This window comes from Bos mutus, chromosome 24 (assembly GCF_027580195.1).
Source record: "Bos mutus isolate GX-2022 chromosome 24, NWIPB_WYAK_1.1, whole genome shotgun sequence".
Classification (NCBI taxonomy): domain Eukaryota; kingdom Metazoa; phylum Chordata; class Mammalia; order Artiodactyla; family Bovidae; genus Bos; species Bos mutus.
In genome coordinates this window covers 28,633,953-28,645,735 of record NC_091640.1, presented here as the reverse complement: position 1 = coordinate 28,645,735, position 11,783 = coordinate 28,633,953, and the positions used below count along the sequence as shown (strand labels likewise).

Below are 11,783 nucleotides of genomic sequence, written 5' to 3'. Positions count from 1 at the left end.
TGAGAACTCAGCCTTGCTTATACCTTGATGAGAGACTTGCAGAGGATCTGCTAAGCTATGTCTAGACACCTACTTCACAGAAACTGTGAGGCAATGGATGTGTGTTGAATTAAGCAGCTGAATTTGAGATAGTAATGTTACACAGTAGTAGATCACTAATCCAGTTTTAATATCTGGAGCCTGTGTACTAGCTGGGTCTGTAGAAACAAGATACAACAAACTGAGTGGCTTAAACAAAAGAAGTTTATCATCTCACAGTTCAGAAAGTTAGGCGTTCAAGATCTTAACTTGATCATTTGCAAAGACTTTGTTCCCAAATAAGGTCATGTTCACAAGTGCTGGGGGGAGGGTAGAGTGACAGTGCCTTTTGGGGAGATACGATTCAACCCACAAAAGTGGTTACCGCTTTAACAATGTCTAAATGTGTTGCAGTGGCTTTGATTCAGTCAGAGCGAAGACCGAAAGGATTATTTTTTTGGCTGCAATCAACAATATGTGGGATCTTAGTTCCCTGACCAGAGATTAAACCCATGCCCCGTGTATCGGAAGGGCAGAGTCTTGACCAGTGCACTGTCAGGGAAGTCCCAAGACTGAAAGGGCTTTGAGGACTATGGTTAAAAAAAACACGAACCTAAACTTCCTTGAACATTTAGAACTCTGAGGGCATTTTCAGTGAGGGCGTCAAGGAAAGTGCTGCTGTTTAGTCAGTAAGTTGTGTCCGACTCTCTTGGAACCCCATGGACTGGAGCCTGCAAGGCTTTTCTGTCCATGGGATGTCCCAGGCAAGAATACTTGAGTGGGTTGCCATTTCCTTCTCCAGGGGATCTTTCCAACCTAGGGAGGCAACCCATGTCTCCTGCATTGCAGGTGGATTCTTTACCACTGAGCCACCTGGGAAGCTCTCAAAGAAAGTGAGGAACATGTTATTAGAAATTTGTGATAGTGGAACTCATGTTATGTTACAACAAAAAGCTTAATAAAATTCACTTGTAGTTATGTGGAAAAAATATATACGTAATGAGCTTGGTTATTTCAATAAAGAGATATCTAAGCAAAGTGTTGAAAGTACTGACGGTTTCTCTTGCTGCTTATAGTAAAATGTGACAAGAAAGATAATTTGAAGGAAGACTTGCTAAGCAAAAAGGAACCAGGACTAGATGATTTTAAAAATGTTTTAGCCTCTCAAGAGAGCAAAAGATTCTATAGTTAATTAATAATTTACCAGCAGTCAGCAGTCATCAGGAAAGAGATATAGTCTTGCCTTCACTACAAGGAATATATAAGCTTGAAAGAACTGGGATCTGCCGCATGGAGAGAGTCAATCCATAAAGTTTGACAACACAGTCAAAGCAGAATTGTGAGATAAAGAGGTGATCAATGATAAAACAGTTAAATCCCTGCATTTGGCCACAATTGCTTTATCTTAGAATTTGTGAACCAACAAACAGAGTGAACCGGGCTTTTGTCATGTAAACATTGAGGAAAGTGACTGAAATCAAACAAAAGTAAATAAAAAGGCCAATGAAAATCATAAGAATAAAGCTCTGTATGTGTGTGTGGATGTATGTATAGATTGAATAAAAATTAAAATATCAAGTATAGCAAAGAGTTGGGCATGACGGAGCGACTGAGCCTACACACACACACACACACACATACACACACACACACATACTAACTGCACATAATTTGAAACTTATGCCCAGCAAAATATGGTTGGGAATAGAGGAATTGTAACTGGAGCCAACACACAACTCGGTTTTCTGAGGGTGAAGATAAGACTTAAGTCATTGGAAAAAGTTATGGCAATATTCTCAATATCCTCAGATGTTGAACAAGGAAAGCCTAAGACACGGGTAGACACCGTGCCCAACTGGGACTCCAACACCTACCAGTACTCTAATACTACTGTGGTCCTGCTGGAAGACACACGGCATTTCTCATCTTCTCCTAACACAAGAGAAGATGCTTGTGTTCGTCATTCTTAGTCTTCAATATTGGTATTAATCATGTTCTAGGGTAAATGAATGACTCTAGACTTGGAAATTAGGAGCAAGATTAAGAGCAGACTGTAGGAAAGACAATGATTTTTCCATAAGGGGATGTATGACTTTTTCATAAGGGGAAAGACAATATAGAACTGGATGTGCCAAAGAGCCAGTAACTTGGGGCTTGCAAGGAACAATGAATGTTTTAGAATGCTCCACTCAATCTAAATTAAGTTCCTTGGCAATTTCTCTTTCTTAAAGCCAATATTAACTTTCAAGAATAACTCTCTTGCCCACAGAAATTATTCACATGACAGCTGGTAATGCCCCCAGTGACAGAACAATGATACGTGATCATTAGAAACGGACTCAACCATGAGGTGGGTTGACCATTCCCAAATGCAGCGAACAATGCCAAGGCCTGGCCCAGCCTTTGCATGAAAAGGTTTAGTTCTGAGTTCTTAGTTATGTATCTGGACTATTCGTTCTGTGTGTGCATACAGGTATCATCAGTTACATGGCTTCATACAGGAAAGCTTTAATGAAATGCATTCCTTTCTAAAACCATGACTTCCCTGGTGGCTCAGATAGTAAAGAACCTGCCTGCAATGCGGGAGACCTGGGTTCAGTCTCTGGGTTGGGAAGATCCCCTGGAGAAGGGAATAGCAACCTACTTCAGTATTTTTGCCTGGAGAATTCCATGGACAGAGGAGGCTAGCCAGCTACAGTCCATGAGGTCACACAGAGTCAGACACAACTGAGCAACACACACACACACACACACACACACACACACACACACCTATGGACCATGACAGAAAGTCTTAAGGTATTCAATATATGGTATTTCCTTCTCTCCATTTCCAGCCTGTAGGAATACTCTAAATCTATTAGATTGTCTCTCTCTCTCTAGAGAAATAGAAATTGGCTTTGAAAATAGACATATAGCACTAACTAACACATTATCATATAGGATTCACTGTACAAATTGTTAATTTTAAAATGTTAGTTTTATTTAAAATGTTACATTTGTTTTCAGTAAGAAATTAAAAAAATCTGTTCTAACCTATTTTAGTCCAGTGTTCTTGAATAAAACCCTGATTTTCTGTCGTGTTATTTCTAAGAAATATTGTTCAGCTTGCTATTCTGTGAATGATTTGCAATATCTTTTGTGTTTAATATCTTGCTGCTTTTTAATTCTAAAACGATGGCCTCTTTTTTAACTTAATAAAGAAAATTGAAGGAAAAAACCATAAGGAAAGTCATTATCCTAGGTTGGAGTCAATACTATCATTGCTATTCAAAGGCAAGAATTAATCAGATGTTAGCTTGCAGCCAAGGAAACCACTTTATTTATAATGGAAGGAAACAAAAGCCAAAGCAGGTAATGCATTAGGACCTGAAAGAAGCAAGAAGGGAAAAGAACAGGCTCACTCTTACTAGTTACTCTTTTCCTTTTGCTTGACACATTTGAACTATTATACTTCCAAATTATAGCAGATAGATGTATTGTAGGTCATTAATCAATCAATATATTGTTAAAGCATGTCAATCTTGACAAAGTATCATCTTATTTATGCCATACTAAATACTGGATTTTATTTCACCCTCATGAGAGTATGAATATTTCCAGCTTCTAAAGTAACTTGGTCTTGTTACCTTGTTCAGTAATGTGTGTTCATTCAATAAATATTCACTGATTGCACAGTCTGTGCAATCATTTGGGTTGTCTTCTATATAGGGCTTCCCAGATGGTACAGTGGTAAGGAAACTGCCTGCCAATACGGGAGACCCAAGAGATGCAGGTTCGATTCCTGGAGTTGGGAAAACTCCCTAGAATAGAAAATGGCAACCCATTCTTGCCATTCTTGCCTCCAGCATTCTTGCCTGGGAAATCCCTTGGACAGAGGAGCCTGGCACGCTTTCATACATGGGGTTGCAAAGAGTTGAACACGAGTGAGCACACATGAGTTCACACTATATGCTAGTGAACATCACTGTACAATAGTGAATAAAACAGAAAATCCAATGGCATTAATGGAGCCAAGATTCTAATGTTTCCAAATACAACCAATTTTCTAAATAGCTCAGATTCAATGAAAGAGTGTTCAGGGCACTTTATCTCTTTCTATGACTCAAAATCAATTATTCTTGCAGCTGCTCTAAATTGTTAAACAGATGGGGGTCCAGATTTTAACCACTTATTGTCCCTAAATTTTGAACTGTGATGTGTATTTGTGTGTGTGTGTGTGTGTGTGTGTTTTAATCAGTTGCTGTGTTTTTGTATTATTGTTTATTCTACTCTCTGCTCCTTTCCTCCTGGACTCAACGACTTGACTGCTTGACTTCTAGGCCTCATTCATTCACTCAAGACAACATGTTTCAATTTTGCTTTAATAAAATGCATTTATTTTTCAAAAAGAAGATACAGTGTTATACATCAAGTAGGGGACATAATACTATTCCCATATTATGGCTGAAGAAACTGAGACTCCAATCTGTTGTGTAGTTTGAGCAATGTCATGTGGTTAATAAGAGAAACTGTTGTAATTTCAACTCAAATCTGTTTGGTGTTAAATACTGTGTCCTATCTCTTACATATACCTGAAGGTCTTCCCTGTAGCTCAATGGCAAAGAATCTGCCTGCAATGCCAGAGAACTGGGTTCAATCCCTGGGTCAGGAAGGTCCCCTGGAGAAGGAAATGGCAACCCATTCCAGTATTCTTGTCTGGGAAATCCCACGGACAGAGGAGACTGGTAGGCTTTTGTCCATGGGGTCACAAAGAGTCAGACGTGACTGAGCGACTACCAGTATCTCCTACACATCCTTCATACGTTAGCATGCACATGTATTGTTTGGAGAATTTTCTAGCCTTGATTTATAGACCTCTTATCCCTACCTGGTTGCTTGCAAATTAAAAAATTGAGAAGATTTGAGTCTATAAAAGAAAGTCAAATCTAACCTCATATGTATAAGACCTACATGAGAAAATTTCTTACTAAAAGAACAAAATAAAGGAGAAGTTTTCAATTTCACAGGTAGGAAGACTCAGCAATGTCAAGATGTTAGTTCTTTCCAACTCAATACTTAAATTCAGTGCAATCTCAATCAAAATTCCAGCAAGTCTACATGTGGATATTGACAAAATGATTCTAAAATTTATATGGAGAGGCAAAAAACCCAGAATAGCCAACTCAATATTGGACAAAAAGAACAAAGTTGGAAGATCAAAACTATTCAACTCAAGACTTACTGTAAAGTTACAGCAATCAAGACAGTGTGATATCAGGAAAAGAACAGATGAAGAGATCAATGGACTAAAATAGACAGCCTAGAAATAGACGCACACAAGAATAGTCAACTGATCTTTGACAAAGGGGCAAAGGCAACACAATGGCTGAAAGATGGTCTTTTCAACAAAGAGTGTTGGGATAACTGGACAACCACATGCAAAAAAAAAAAAAATCACAGTCTTTACACTTTTGACAAAAATTAACTCAAAATAGATCATAGATCTAAATGTAAAGCATGAAACTATAAAACTCCTGGAGAAAATGATAGGAGAAAATCTAGATGACCTTTGGTTTGGTGATGACTTTTTAGTTACAACTCCATATTGAATTTCATTAAAGTTAAAAATTATGCTCTGTGAAAGACAATGTCAGGAGAATTTGCAGACAAGCCCAGAAAAGGGGAAACATCTTGCAAAATACACATCTGATAAAGGATTGCTGTCCAACAAATACAAAATCTCTTAAAGATCAACAATAAGAAAATATACAGCTCAATTAAAAACTGGGTTAAAGACCTGAACATTTCAAAAAAGAAGATATACAGATGGAAAATACTATGAAATAGAAGAAATAATATTATAGAGGTAATATAAAATGTAAAAATGTTCAACATCATTTTGTCATTAAAGAATTGCAAATTAAAACAACAAGGAGATATTAATATCTCTACACACCAATATGATTGGTGAAAACCTGAAACACTGACAACACCAAATCTTGGATAGGATCTGGAGCAATAGAAACTCATTTGTGGCTGATGGAAATGCAAAATGGCACAAATAGTTTGGCAATATTTTACACAGCTGAACATACTCTTAACCACACATCAAGCAATCTCTCTCCTTGGTATTTACCCAAATAAATCAAAAATTTATGTTTACACAAAAACCTGCACACAGATGCTTGTAGCAGCTTTATTCATGACTGTTAAAACTTGGAAGCAATCAGAGTATCTTTCAGTAGGTGAACTATGGTATCTCCTGCAAATGGAATATTATTCAGTACTAAAAAGAAATGAGCTATAAAGCCATTAAGGACATGGAAGAAGGAGAAGTGCATACTAATAAGTGAAAGAAGTCAATCTGAAAAGGTTGTATACTATATGGTGCATATATATGACATTCTGGGAAAGGCACAGCTATGGAGGCAGTACAAATGCACTGGTTGCCAGGGGTTGGAGGGATAGAAAAGGCCAAACAGACATAGAACAGAGGATTATTAAGGGAATGAAACTACTATGTATAATGCTGTAATGGTGGATACATATCATTATACAGCTTTCTGAACCCATGGGACGTACAATACCAAGAGTGGTCACTAATGTAAATTGCACTTTGAGTGATAATGATGTGTCAATGTAAGTTCATTGACTGTAATAAATGCACTACTTTGGTCAATTGTGTGGATAGTTAGGGAACTGAACTGTGAAGTTGCTCAGTCGTGTCCAACTCTTTGCAATCCCATGGACTGTAGTCTACCAGGCTTCTCTCTCCATGGGATTTTTCAGGCAAGAGTACTGGAGTGGATTGCCATTTCCTTCTCCGGGGGATCTTTCTGACCCAGGGATTGAACGCAAGTCTCCTGCATTGCAGGCAGATGCTTTACCCTCTGAGCCACCAGGGAAGCTCTGATAGTTAGGGAGGTTGTAGATAAATGGAGGGGCGGCAGAAAATATATGGGAATTGTGCACTTCCCACTCAATTTTGCTGTGAGGCTAAAATCGTTTTAAAATATAGTCTACTAAAACAACAAGAAGAAGATGGCCTTTTAAGAAACATTAGTATGGAATATTCTCTAAGAGATATTCCACAATGAAAACAACATAGAAACCAAAAAAACCCCAATACACATTGATTTATATTTTATCGTCTTTCCTAGAAAGTTGTGCTATTCCACTATTTTAACATGTGAACCCAACTTGGATTTGACAAAGATTTGGCAACTATTTTATGAAATTATTAAAACACTGTGCGCTTGACTACAAAAATGGCAAGTATTGTTCTTGTTTAGTCACTGAGTTGTGTCTGACTCTTTGTGACCCCATGGACTGTATTCCTCCAGGCTCCTCTGTCCATGGGATTTCTCAGGCAAGAAAAATGGAGTGGGCTGTCATTTCCTTTTCCACGGGATCTTCCCAACCCAGGGATTGAGCCCATGTCTCCTACATTGGCAGGTGGATTCTTCACCATCTGAGCCACCAGGAAATATATATGTCTGCATCAAAGACATGTCAAAAGTACTATAGAATACTTACAAATACAGTTTAAAGACATCCACAATGGATAGATGATAGAAGTATAGAGAAGAAAAAGCTACAATAAATATCTGTTGTTTTAATATATTTAATAGCTGTTCAGTCACTAAGTTGTGTCCGACTCTTTGCAACCCCATAAGCTGTAAGCCACAGAGTCCTCTGTCCATAGGATTCTCCAGGCAAGAATGGAGTGGGTTGCCATTTCCTTCTCCAGGGAGTCTTCCCAACCCAGGATCTAACCCAAGTCTCCTGCACTGGCAGGCAGATTCTTTACTGTCTGAGCTACTAACAAAGCATATTTAATAGACATTTCATTCATTATATTTTAAGGCTAAAGAGAAGAATATAGTGATGGCTGATATATGTGACAGAACAAAAGATAATAGCTCCTCTACATGAATAAAGTAAAAGATATTTTGAAACTGTTTCATTAAATGGTCCAAACAGTGCAAAGATTTCTTTTTTTTCAACTTTCTCATTGGATTTTTCCCCCAGCTTTATCGAGATATAATTTACATATAATATTGTGTAAGTTGAAGGTGCACACTGTGTCAGTTTCCTGATTACCACTGCAAGATGAATCAACACTTCCATCACATCATATAATTACTGTGATGAGAGCATAAGATCATTTATGAGCAACTCTGTTAGCAAATTTCAAGTATATAACACAATACAGTGTTGCTAACTACCGTCAATGCTGTGCTTGAGAGCGCCAGAACTTAGTCATCTTTTTACCGGAAGTTTTATACTCTTCAACTGACATGTCACCATTCCCCATCCCCTTCCCCCAGTCCCTAGTAACGACCATCTACCCTTTGTTTTTAGGAGTTAGGCTTTTTTTAGATTCCACATAACATACAGTAGTTGTCTTTCTCTGTGTGACTTTATTTCACTTGGCATAATGATCTTAAGGTCCGTCCATGTTGTTGCAAATGGCAGGACTTCTGTCTTTCTAATGGCTGAATTATATTATGCATATATATATATATATATACACACACACACATACATTGTTATTTGTTCATCTATTGACAGACGCTTGAGTTGTTTCCATATCTTGGTTACTGTGAATAATCATATGATAAACACGGGAATACAGATGCTTATTTTGTATCCTATTTCCATTTCCTTTGGATATATACCCAGAAGTGGGATTACTGGATCATGTGGTAGTTTTATTTTTAATTTTTTGAAGAGCCTTCAGACTCTTTTCCATAGTGGTTGTACAGTTTACAGTCCCACTAACAGAAATCAAACATTTCTTATAAAGTGAGACAAAAATTTTTGTGAAAGCTGAAGAGGCAATTAACTTGTAACAAAAATTGTGACTTTCAATCAAAAAGTGCCCCAGAAAGCCAATAGCCTTTCAAACAATTTCTGAGAACCAATCAACAGTGAAGACACTAGTATAATTACATTTTACTACATTTTGTGGTCTGAATGATTTATTAGTGTGTATTGTGACATATACAGTGCAGTCCAGAAGACAAGGTCCCTCCAGAGAGCTCTGCTGAATGTCAGAGATCTAATGAACTTGACCTCATTACTTCTCAAAATCACCATATATCACAAGGAATGTTCTTTTCCCTTCAGAGATAAGAAAGCCCTGGCACAGAGAGCTTGAATAAACTGCTCAAGGTCACACAATAAGCAGGCAGTGGAATCAGAGTTTGAGACCAGTTCCATACAATTCTGGTCATTCCAAGTGCACAAAGTTAGAAAAGATCCACAAATTGAAGAATAGTAGCATCTAAGGGGCCGTTGTAATACAAACTTGTGAAATACGATGCTTTTCACAAGTTACACAAGAAATACTTAAGGGAGTGATCAGCAAACTGTTCTATAGATCCTAAGCTTTCCATGATAAGTCTTCCAAAGTGAAGAATTCAATTTCTTGAGAAAACAGTTCACCTCTTCCTAGTTGGTGTGCTGTGTGTTTTAGAACAATTGTGTTGAAAAAAAAAAAAAAGAATGAATTCCACTCCACATAATTTGAAAACCACTGGTTTGCTTAGGGGAGAAAATTCTGACATTCCAGAGCAGGAAATATTGAATTAAACAGGGGAAGAAAACTTCCTGAATAGAAGTTATATAATTTTCAAAGCTCACTTTTAACACACAGTGACAAATGAAATCCCTGACATGGGGCAGAATTGAGGAGAAGGAAAGAACACTCTAATCGGCACGGCGATGCTAACTCTGAGCATCATTGCTGGTGCTGCAGATGGTGTTTTCCATTTTTTGTAAGATGATAGCTACCAGAGATAGCAGTAGTGATATGTTTGGAAAACATTACAAAGATGAGTATGTCAGAGTGATTTAAAAGAGAATATTACATCCAGGTAAAGTGCCGCCCACCAAGAGAAGAGGAGTCAAAGACAAGCATATGATTACACCTGGCTGAAGAACTTTGACACAGCTCATCAAAAAAGACAGTCTAATAGCGCCAGCTGTTGAAACTGTTGAAACTGCAATACTTTGGCCACCTGATGCGAAGAGTCGGCTCATTAGAAAAGACCCTAATGCTGGGAAAGATTGAGATTGAAAGAAGGGGGTGACAGAGGATGAGATGGTTAGAAAGCATCACCAATTCAATTGTCATGAACTTAGGCAAACTCTGGGAGACAGTGAGGGACAGGGAGATCTGGCGTGCTGCAGTCCATGGGGTCGCAGAGAGTCGGACACGACTGAGCAACTGAATGACAACGACAAGTACTTATTGCTCATCCATTCTCTGGAACTCTGGGACATTTTGAATTTTCATCTCCGCAACATGTGAGCTCTTGCTGGTCAGAGCTAGTTAGCATTCCAGATAGAATATCATTTACAGAGTTTAGTTTACAGATGAATTAACTGCTGACTGAATAGTTTCTGGAAGATTATTGATGAAGGTAATAAGTCTACACTCTGCGGTATGTGTATTTGTTAAAGTCATCATCTTTTAGAGGTGATAGAATAAACTTTACCTTGCAGGTGGAATTTTCTAGCTCAATATAATAGGTGTGTTCTATACCTATCAAAGAACAAGAAATATTGTCAGGCTGATGATTTCTCACACCACATTTCATTGTGTATTTTGTATACCAATACCGTAATCATTATTTACCAATGAACATTTACTGTAATCATTATTTACATTTCCAAATAGATTTTTTGAAAAACAACAACATGGTGTTAAAGCAAATGACAAAATGATTCAGTTGAGCCTAAATCATGAGCCTCTCAGGTCTCCAATGATGTCTTATTTATCTTTGCCTTGACCCCCAGCACCATCCCCAGGTATCACTCATTAATTTTTGCTGAGATGTATCAGCAATATGTAGGTATACATATCAGCCTTTCATAAATTTAGTGAGAGTGGAAATAAAGCCCATCAAAATGGTGTCAGTTAATTAGGCTGATGACCTTGTAAAAGTGGAGGATGTAGGAGGGTAAAATTAAAGGCAGAACAAGCCTTGGAGTTAGACAGTTCTTCGGTTAAAATTCTTGCTCTGCTATTTATTGGCTGTGAAATACTGGTCTAATTACTTCATCGTGAAGCTTTAGTTTTCTCATCCATAAAATAGGATAAAATAAGACCAGCTTCATAGTTGCTGGGAAGTATATTATAAAAGTACATAAAACAGGATAGCACCTTTCCTTTTGGTTAATTATAGTTTAAGGAAAACTTAAGAGTCCTCAAAAGGCTGCTGGTACAGAGATTCTTTGACTTAAATGTTTGTATATTTATTCTATATGATTGTGACTTAATTCCTTTCAGCCACACCCACCCTCCCAAAAGCCAATTTCACATGTTGTAAAATTCTCCCTAAACAATAAACAGTAGTTTAAAAAAAAAAAAAATCCAGGGACTTCCCTGGTGGTTCAGTGGCTAAGACTCTGCACTCCAAATGCAGGGGGCCCAAGTTCGATCCCTGGTCAGGGAACTAGGTCCCACATGGCGCAACTAAAGATCCCATGTGCCGAAACTAAGACTCCACACAGCCAAATAAATAAATTAATATTTGTTTTAAAAATCCAAAAAGGACCATTGATATTTATGTTCTCAGGGCAAATGAAGAAAAGAATAATATAGCATTAACGGTTGGTAAAGAATCTGCCTGCAATGCAGGGTTTGATCCCCGGGTTGGGAAGACACCCTGGAAAAGGGAATGGCTACCCACTCCAGTATTCTTGCCTGAGAAATCCCATGGACAGAGGAGTCTGGTGGGCTACCGTCTACTGAGGTCATAAAGAGTGGGACA

General features: G+C 37.9%; 1 non-coding gene across 1 annotated transcript; it reads left to right on the top strand.

Moving 5' to 3' along the window:
• Positions 1-11,392: 11,392 nt before the first annotated feature.
• On the top strand, positions 11,393-11,465 carry TRNAW-CCA (transfer RNA tryptophan (anticodon CCA)). Its single transcript has one exon. It is a non-coding gene; the product is annotated as a tRNA-Trp (tRNA).
• The last annotated feature ends 318 nt before the right edge of the window (positions 11,466-11,783 follow it).